This window comes from Homalodisca vitripennis, chromosome 6 (assembly GCF_021130785.1).
Source record: "Homalodisca vitripennis isolate AUS2020 chromosome 6, UT_GWSS_2.1, whole genome shotgun sequence".
Classification (NCBI taxonomy): Eukaryota; Metazoa; Arthropoda; class Insecta; order Hemiptera; family Cicadellidae; genus Homalodisca; species Homalodisca vitripennis.
This window is the reverse complement of record NC_060212.1, coordinates 45,367,526-45,375,683: the sequence shown is the minus strand read 5'-3', so window position 1 is coordinate 45,375,683 and position 8,158 is coordinate 45,367,526.

Genomic DNA, 8,158 nt, shown 5'->3' with positions numbered 1-8,158 from the left:
GTCACAATTTAAATTAGTGTAGACTTGTTGTGTAGATTTTATTATTATTATCTTTTTTTTTTATTCCCTCTGTAATAATAGTTTATTTTTTTATTGTTGTACAGTTACTTTTTTGAAGGGATAAATTTAGTTGTGTAATTTAAAGCACAGAGTTATTAAACAGAGATTATTTTTTGAGTAAAATAAATTTTTTTTCCTAATACGAGTTGCGTGTCGCTGCTAGCCGATTTTTTTTGCTTTAGTTAAGTGATGGAGATCCCAATACTGGTTTTACCTATGGGGTTCCTATTTTGTCTTGTCTTAAATACAGTTTTTTTTTTAAGTTATATTATCTTTTATTGAGACTGTTTTTGCATCTTAAAATGAAACATATTGTAGTTACTTAATGTAAGAACATTTATTTTGATTTATGCTATGTAAATGTATGTATGTATTTTATTATGCATGAATATGTATATGCAAAATGTATATTCTGTGTTTTTGACAAAATAAAGAATTATTATTATTATTATTAAATAACATAACTGCAGGCTTGTCTAAGTCATATTTTAAGGCAAAAAACTTAAATAATTAGTAAGTTTTCTATACATAACGTGAATATGGTGGGAAGGGGTAATTCAATGCAAATGCTTTATTTTGGTTCGGTTTATCTTCCTCTTAGTACAGCGCCAGGAATCTGACGTGATTGTGCACTGAATAAGAAAATTATAATACTTGTTTACCTATATTACACCATATCTTGTTAGTCTAGGTGTATCTGATGTCGAAAGGAATTAAAGAATTCGTTTTGAGCTTCTTCGCTCCTACTCTTTGTGGATCTATTCACGCGAACATAACTCCATATGCCAGGGGTCAAGTCTGTGACAGCGGAAGATTCCGTCAGAAGGGTGATCTGGAGGTAAACTCAGCGTTCCAATTAGCTTCTGTGAGCCAAACTACGGGATCAGTCACACTAAAAATCCTGTCAGGTACCTCAAACAGGCATGATGTCAAAGTAACTAGCACTTGAGAAAATAAGGCCGCAGTATGTGAAGGAGTCACAAAGTCAAAATAAACGCTTGGAATATACATTATATTGGGATAAAAAGAATAATAAATGTGACTGCGTACCTAGTCCTTCTAATTGTCAGATCATATATTTCAAAATAAAGACTACCAAACAGATCTCCGTATACAGGCCATATGATTTTAGCACTTACATCAACGGCATATTGATAAATTACATATCCTGAGGTTGTTGCTACTATACATGATGTTAAGTATCAATAATTACGGCAGAAACCACACAATCCATCCTGGGTAATGTTGCGTTCACAGGGCATATATAATTTGATCTTTTAACCGAAAAATCAATACATTCAATCCTTGCAACAAGAAAAATTCATATATTAAGTTTAAAGTCTCAAGGACCTTTCTTTTAAGAGAATTTGCACATACGGACTATGACATATTTATATAGCCTTAATCATTTAAATGCACAAGATTGAAATCTCTTAGAGATTACTTATCACTGTCCTTAATTGCCAAGTGAATTCAGATTTTTTACTTAAAAATTAAAGTTTCAACTAAATAACAATCACTTTCTATGGATAAAGTTTTTTTTACGTTTTAAAACAACTCAGTGTCGATTATAAACTTGCTGCATACTTGCTCACAATGCAAATTTTGTCGTAACAATAAATTTATTATAAATCCATAATGATAAATGTTCAGAAGTTTTACGTATAAAATAAATGTTACAAAGTAGTGGTAATATTTAAAAACCAAAATTTAGGGATAACTGAGTCATTACAGTGTATGAAAGTTAAAGGTTAGAGTCAATGTTTTCCTACTAAACAACGAATAAAATAAATGGAATGGGCATTTTTATCTCACATTTTCATCAACACAATACATTTATAGAGGAACTATACCAAGTCTCATTATCTCTGACTTTATATTGATATTTGATAGTAATATCCCCGTTATCTCTTAGCCACGGCAGCTAGTTCGAGGTGCAGGGATAAGGAATGTTTTGTGACGGCAAGATCCGCATTAGATAACGGTAACCAGACCCCTGAGCTCCGCACAAGACCATAATACGAGTTTCCTCTTCTTGTCCATTATTTATGTTAAACTGCTTGTTGAAAAAATCATATCTGTGTAATTTCTATTACAAATGTTACTCGTATCTTAAATTTACATGTATTTAATTACAATAATTTAAAGTAAATAACTTTGTAACCATCCTAAAAATAAACTGGTTGGAGATAAAAAAAAATATGAAATATTCACAGTACATATCTGAGCTGTAGGTGTATATATGTTTTTGTTCATTTATGTTTTTTGAGAATTATATGATTTTAATAAATTATAATTTAAAATTACAAGTTTATAACTGTTCTTGTGGATATTAAAATTGTCAATAAACAAAAAACATGTGACTATCGTAAACGAAAAACTCATATAAGCACAGGAAAATTCACGTTTTACCTTTTGCAGTTTTGATATGTCCCTGATAACAAACTTTACGAAACTTTCTATTGAGTTATCAGGGAGTTTTATCTTAAAGGGCTATACATATATCATAAAATATTATCCGTGCCTAAAATCTTTTACACCAACTAATGCTTTATTTATAGATGATACTACCATTATAAAACTGCTAATGATAACGTTCAACGAATATTGTAGTTTGTGTCCATTAAAATATATTCAATATAATTAAAAATGTATGTATTTGAACTGTGAGGAGGCTCCAGTAGATATAAACCATATTTTTTTAATTTATATACCACGGAAATATTTTTGTATGAGAATTATTGAAATCAAGCACAGTCAATAAATAATATTTTTAAATAAGGTTGTTCTGATGTTTAGATATGCATGATTGCTCTCACCAAGGGAATATTGTTACTAACGACCAAAATAATGTAATTTAAATTCCCTACACTAAATTTTAGCTGGTGATGCTGGGAAATAAAAAAATATAGTTAACAAGAAGTGAGTGAAAAACTTTAATGGGATAGTTTATTAAAAATATTGAATATAGTTTTAAATATATAGATAAGAAAACTAGTGTGATTAAGTAATAATTATATTTGAAAAGTACAAAATACGAGATTATGGAAAGCTAATTTGTATATAGCTTATTATATAAGTTTAAGTAATAGTTGCCCTTACTTTGTGCATGTGATGCTTGTTTAAAGAAAATCAATTAATTGCAACTTACTATTTTTGAGTAATTGATCATAAATCCCTTTATTAAGTTAATTTATTATAAATCTCAATTATTGTATTATGTGGCATATTTACTATACCCTGTGTGAAGTTGTTAATTATACTATCATCAATTGATCTTGGTTTTTGTGCTAATTTCCTTATGTAATTTTCTTATTAGTGCCTTATCTAATATATAAATAAGATTAAAACCCATTTTCTCTGTTTTAATTTAAGTTAGATTAAGTTTACCTGAGGACTAAAAGTCTCTATAGAAAGTCTAATTTGTCGGAGAACTTTCGCAAAACCCAGTAAACCCTCATATAGACCAAAATGTATGTAATACACGATTTGATTCCTACTAAAAGCATAGCCTTATACCTGATAACCCCTATTATGAGTGCATTGTAAATAATTTAACGGATAAATATATAAAGGGTGATTGTCTATTGATTATCAATACATTAAACGTGTTGTTTTTATCTGTAAGGTACAGAGTTAAAAATGCGTTTAGCAAATAAGAAATAGCCTTTTATTAAAATAAGGTTGCTTTATTACATTAAATATTAAAATTTAAATGTACGCCTTTTTTTAAACGTTGAAATTCAATAACTTAAAAAAATTTGTATATAAACAACAATTAAAGGTTTCAGATATATAATATTGAAACCCTGAAAATACTAATTTTTCTGTTGGCAAAGTATGTCGAAACAATTTGTTACAAAAAACGGCCAGGGAAGATATAATTGTCACGGTCAAAATCACCAAAACAGTAATAATCAAACTTATTAATATCTTATCTTTTAACGCAATTGTAAATTAAGAAGACACAACATGCCATTTAATTTGATAAATAAGAAACTAATGATAAATACTAAAGATTTATTTCAGAAAATTAAAACAATTGAATAGAAAAAGATTGTACGTATCTTGACGTACGTTGAGTGTCTCATTTATCAGACATATATAGTGTTGCTGCGTCATGTGGCTCTTCAATTATTTATAAACGTCTAAACCTGTGCTCCAAACTACTCTTAAAACTTATTTAAGAACTTGGTATTATCTAGATATGTAAAACACACTAGCTCTGACAGGCAAACTGTTTATCGGAACCTGGATCACCAATATGGCAATGACATGTGAACGCGAAACTTTATTTATCAAGTAAAGAGATCTTGTAGTTTTGACAAAATTACATTCAAAAGCCACTGACTTTTCTCTGGCTTATGGTAAGTTGATTGCTACCACGTGCCATTAATCAGAATTTCAAATACTTACTTTTTATGCTTTTTATGCCAATGCTTTTTTAAATGTTCTTTATACTCTGTTAATCTCTCCATTAAATAATGTTTGTAAATAATCAGCCAGAACAAATGTTTCCAAACTTTATAATTATAAACGAAACAATACTTTTTAAGGATAATAGGATATTGGGACATATACCATGACAAAATGTATAATATTACGTTTCGAGATCTACAAACCTCTTCCTCACGTGAAAACCAAACAAAAATTGGCAAACAGGACTCTAAAACCTGTGTTTACAGTACAACATGTTCTTTTAACACGGAGTACATAGGCGAGACTAAAAGACCACTAAATATATAGGAATTAATGAATATTAAAAGAATTAGAAGAAAAAACTAGTAGAACGATCTAAAAATTACTCAACATTGCTGGTCTAAAGAATATCACTTGAAATGGGATAAAGCCAACCTGATACTCTGCGAGGAGAATTTTTTCCAATGCAAACTTATTGAAGCTATATATGAATAAAATTAGCAGACCACCCGGTACGTCAACTTTCAGTCGAGGGAATGAAAACTACCTTGGAAACTATAAATTTATTAACAATTTATCAAACGTAAAACAACAAAAATTCGTACACACACTATAATACTAAGGTCTAGGATCAAAACATAGGGCCAGATGTGTCTGCCTTTACAAGGCCACACTAGAATCCCAGGCCTCGCTGCTGCCCTGCCGCTGGCTGCGTGACGTCACGGTAAGGGGCGGGCTCCGACTCAACCATCTCAGCGTTTCGCACCCTCATACTTTTACTTACTTTCACTTGACATTGACACCAGTCAATTGTGACCGTTTGTTGACTTCTGGACACATCTGTTGGGGATACTGTGTGTGTGTGTGTTGGGGATTTTGTCGGAGCCTGGTTTAAATATGCCGAGTAAATATTGCGTTCCAGAGTGTAAAAGCAATTATGTTAAGCCATTTGTTAATGTTTTTTCATTTCCGAAAGATCCTGAGACATTCCGTACGTGGCTAAGAGCGATTCACAGAGATAGTTATGAGGTTACGTCCAACTCCCGCGTGTGCATTTAACATTTTGACGAGCGATATATAATAAAGGAAGACACTTTATTATATAATGGTGACCTGACGGCACCATTTTAACAGTTAAGCGGGATAGGCTAAAGCTAAGGAACGATGCGGTTCCAAAAATTTTTGAAAACTTGCCTAACTACATTGGAAAGGATCTGCCGGCTGAGAGTAAGGATCCAGAAGAAAGAAGAAGGGAAGCAGAAGAGCGACACCAAAAACAAATCCAAGAGGAAGAACGGCGGGACACAATTGACTCATTCAGCTGTCTCACAAATAATTACAGTAAGATGTGTAACTTAGAACTTAACAATGTATATTCTCAACAGGACAACAACCAACTATTTTTATTTTTAGTTTCCATTAAAGACAATATTTACCCTACAGTTACATTGTCCTTAAACATTAAAGACGACTTGTCCTTTTATTTAGTTAAAAATAATAACTTAATCAAGAATAGTAGTTATTTGTGAACGTTTTCACAGAACTTAAAAATTGACAGTTGGTCCAAGCTAAGAAAATATAATTAAAAAGCTATCCTCTGAAGTAGTAGACATACCAAAATCAGACAAAGTAGAATGTATAAGCAGTTTGTTGGATGGGATGTGAGAAGAAAAACAGACACTAATGTTGCAGAAAAGTTAACTTTCTTTAATGAACAAATTAAATTAACAGCTTCAGTTAAAATTTCATATTGTACGACTTCCTTAATTTGGTTTGCAACGTTATTCTTTTGTTTTCCAGCTGCATACAAAAAGATTAAAGATGCCAAAGTTTTGACTATGCCCCATCCACGATACTTGCAATCTTTTACCACAAACTTAGGAACTGGTAGCTCTGGAATAGATACTACTCATATTAGATATCTAAAAAAATTATCCTGTATGAAAGAAAATGAAAATGTATGTAGCTTACTTATTGATGAAATTTATGTAAAACCAGAAATGAACTATAAAGGTGGTAAATTGGAAGGCCTAGCTCATAATCAAAACCAAAACTCTATTGGATTAGCAACAATCATTCAGTCATTTATGATAAGCTCACTACTTTCACACAATAAAGATGTTGCAGGGTTATTTCCTGTAGAGATTTAACCAGTGATTATTTGTATAGTCTAATTTTACAAGTATTGAAAATGTTAACTGATGTTGGGTATATAGTGTTAACAATTATTTCCGACAACAATGGTGTTAACAGAACTATGTTTACAAAGCTTTGTGGTGGAACACTTAATAGTAGTTTTTTCAATCCTTATAACAAACAACAGGAAATTGTTGTTATGTTTGACACTGTTCACCTTTTTAAATGTATAAGAAACAACTGGCTGAACCGAACAGACAGTAATCAATCATTTATCTTCCCTGACTTTTATGATAGTAAAGAAACTCATTTTGCAAGTGTTTCACATCTAAAAATTATTCAAAAAATTAGAAGAACGTAATGTTGTTAAAACAGCCCCATCATTAACAAAAAAAGTTTTATTTCCAACTAATATTGAGAGACAAAACGTAGATTTATGTGTGAAAACTGTTTGATGTTAAGAACCTAGCTGCTCTAAAGCACCACGCTACTCAAAATAACAATAATGAATTTTTTTGGCACAACAATGTTTTTAGATATAATTCTTACGTGGTGGAAGATTGTTAACGTAAAGAACCCCTTTAAAAGTGTGAGGTTTAATGATAAGTTTTGAAATACAAACGTTGACGGATGAAAGCGTGTTATATTTAATGAAGTTTGTTGAGTGGTTAGAAGCATGGGACAGCTTGCCAGTTCAAGGGGAGGAAACGGGTAATAGGAGGAAACGAAATGGCAATCTCACTTTGGACACTCAAACTGCCTTGGTTCACAGTGTAAAGACTATAATAGTTGTAATTAAGTACTTATTAAATAGTTTTAAGTATAAATATGTACTAATAGGTAAATTTCAAACAGATAACTTAGAAGCGAGGTTTGGGCAGTACAGACAAATGTGTGGAGGATGCTACAATATTTCTGTTGTACAAGTTCTTGAGGCAGAAAAAAAAACTGAAAGCTGTCAGCCTAGTAAAGGTTGTATCAGCTTCTAATAAGATATTTGAGATCAAAGATTTATTTTTTACTAACCAAGACCTTGTTGAAGAAATTGATAGTTTTGATTTTAATGATATTGATTTTGAAGATGTAATTAAAGCATTAAATGATGTTGCCATCTCAGAGAATGACTTAGTAGCCTTAGTTTACATAGGTGGGTACATATGTTTCAAAATGCTAAAATCGAATACTTGTAAACAATGTGAAAAATGCTTTGTAGAATACAAAGAGCTAGTCTCTAGCAACAATGTGTACAGTTCTTATCTACAGGTCATTGACAGAGGAAGTTTGAAGTACCCATCTAGTTTAGTTGTAAATATTTTAGATTGGATTAGATTGTCTTAAACTCTTTAAACTTGTTGTAAGCGAAAAGTTTTGAACAATTGAATGTTAGATTACCTTAGCGACTCATACATTTATCATGTAAAACTTGTTCTGTTAGTTCTTTGATTTATGTAAAAAAGTGCATAAATATCTTTACTAATATTCTTTTAAATAATTATAGCAAACAAACAAGGGAAAAAATTGTAGAAAAGGAGCGTGGCAAATG